Source organism: Procambarus clarkii, chromosome 84 (assembly GCF_040958095.1).
Source record: "Procambarus clarkii isolate CNS0578487 chromosome 84, FALCON_Pclarkii_2.0, whole genome shotgun sequence".
Lineage (NCBI taxonomy): Eukaryota > Metazoa > Arthropoda > Malacostraca > Decapoda > Cambaridae > Procambarus > Procambarus clarkii.
The window spans coordinates 22389297-22391425 of record NC_091233.1 but is presented as its reverse complement, the minus strand read 5'-3'; the positions used below and the strand labels follow the sequence as shown (position 1 = coordinate 22391425).

At 41.2% G+C, this 2129-nt stretch overlaps 1 protein-coding gene across 4 annotated transcripts in view; it reads left to right on the top strand.

Moving 5' to 3' along the window:
- The first annotated feature begins 1601 nt into the window (after positions 1–1601).
- The window catches only part of LOC123774886 (brain-specific serine protease 4), a 109372-nt gene continuing 108844 nt past the window's right edge, over positions 1602–2129 (top strand). The window contains exons 1-2 of one of the 4 annotated variants that reach the window (XM_045769569.2): positions 1602–1715; positions 1872–2009. The gene's annotated coding sequence lies outside the window, so the exon portion shown is untranslated. Of the gene's footprint in view, positions 2010–2129 lie in introns of all 4 variants that reach the window. The other 3 variants (XM_045769567.2, XM_045769566.2, XM_045769571.2) reach the window with 3 other exon arrangements.

Genomic DNA, 2129 nt, shown 5'->3' with positions numbered 1-2129 from the left:
CTTGCGTGCGTGTGTTTGACCGTCTGGTGGCTATTGCCATGCATCAGAAGAGAGGTGAGAATTCTCTCGCTGGGAAATTTAAGAGAAAGTTTTCTTGTACTTGTGTTAAGAAGTCTTCGTGGCTCTGATTGGTAAGAATGTCATTAGTGCATGTGCTTCCTAGTACATTGTTAGTGAATGTGCTTCCTAGTACATTGTTAGTGAATGTGCTTCCTAGTACATTGTTAGCGAATGTGCTTCCTAGTACATTGTTAGTGAATGTGCTTCCTAGTACATTGTTAGTGAATGTGCTTCCTAATACATTGTTAGTGAATGTGCTTCCTAATACATTGTTAGTGAATGTGCTTCCTAGTACATTGTTAGTGAATGTGCTTCCTAGTACATTGTTAGTGAATGTGCTTCCTAGTACATTGTTAGTGAATGTGCTTCCTAGTACATTGTTAGTGAATGTGCTTCCTAGTATATTGTTAGCGAATGTGCTTCCTAGTACATTGTTAGTGAATGTGCTTCCTAGTACATTGTTAGTGAATGTGCTTCCTAGTATATTGTTAGTGAATGTGCATCCTAGTACATTGTTAGTGAATGTGCTTCCTAGTACATTGTTAGTGAATGTGCTTCCTAGTACATTGTTAGTGAATGTGCTTCCTAGTACATTGTTAGTGGATGTGCTTCCTAGTACATTGTTAGTGAATGTGCTTCCTAGTACATTGTTAGTGAATGTGCTTCCTAGTATATTGTTAGTGAATGTGCTTCCTAGTACATAATTATTAGTACCTGTCCCTCCTAGTACATTATTAGTGCCTAACCTTCCTGGTGCATTACGAGTGCTCATCCTTCCTAGTACATTATTAATGCATATGCTTCCTAACCTCGCCATACCTAGCAAAACCTAGCCTAATCTAACCTATCGTGCCTCCCCTAGCCTCGTACATCCCAGCCAGGCGGAGAAGAACCAGGTACTGTGAAAGTAGCAGCCGGAGGTATTCCCGCGGCACGGTGGAATTAACCAGTGTGAAAATAGGCAAAATAGAGTGTCGAAGTCAACAATGAAAAACGGAAAACACATCCGTTGTGACATCATGGAAGTGTTTATATAAGATATAAATCTTCGGATGTAGTGACTATCGTTAAGTTTACTTAAGGGCCACTGACGTTAGTGGCCTCGACGAGGACTGGAAGCCGGTGGCTTGTCGATGGTGTATCCCAAAGAACTGATATATTTGAATTAATATATCAGGTTTTATATAAATTTTTTAGGGTGAACAGGATGCGTCAGACATTTCCTCTGTGAGAACAATGAGATGCTGAACCACAGTGAGAGTCCTTGGTACCTCTCGCGTCTCCATTGTCCCGTTCACTGAAGGATACAGGAGTTAACTGATGACCTTCCGTCACACTCGCGTCAATGATGACGCCTTTGGTCATATCTCCTTATCCGCGAGGCTCAACAAAGGTGACAGTGGTGCGCCAGTAGAGGCTCCTTTCTCTCCCACCTACTCACAAAGCGACGCCCACAAAGTAGCTTTTGGGTCAGGAAGAGAGGCAATGAGAGAAGGGGTGGTGGACGATTTCTCTCTCACAGGAGCGCGAGTGTCGCTCACGCAAACAAGCGAGGCAGCCGCTTGCTTCGCGGGGACCTACATTGATTGTGAGAGTCAGTGTGCTTCGCGCCGTGGTGGAGGGAGGAGGGTGTTGCGGGTCCCTGGTCTTGGCCGGTACTGGCATGGTGTTTACCAATATTTATTTACCTAACAGACGTTGAAATATATTTAATTATATATATATTTTAAAGTGATTTAATTGTTCGTGCAGAAGTTAACTACTAAAGTGTGTAGTGTCGTTTTTCTTCTCGAAAATTTAATGTATTTCAGAACTAATAAACATTGACCAGAGAAAACATTACTGTTGAAAAGAATATTTTTTAGGCGTGAAAATGATTAATAATTAGAAGAATAAGTCGCAAATTCCTGGATTGAAGTCAAGAGGGATATCTATACGGATTTCTGAAGGTAAGATCATTGTAATTCTGTTCTTATAGGCTGTTTTTTGTGTGCATTAGCACGTAGGCCTATGACATTATAACGTATAGGATTTTTGCTGTTTCATTATATGGTAAAACCATAGACATT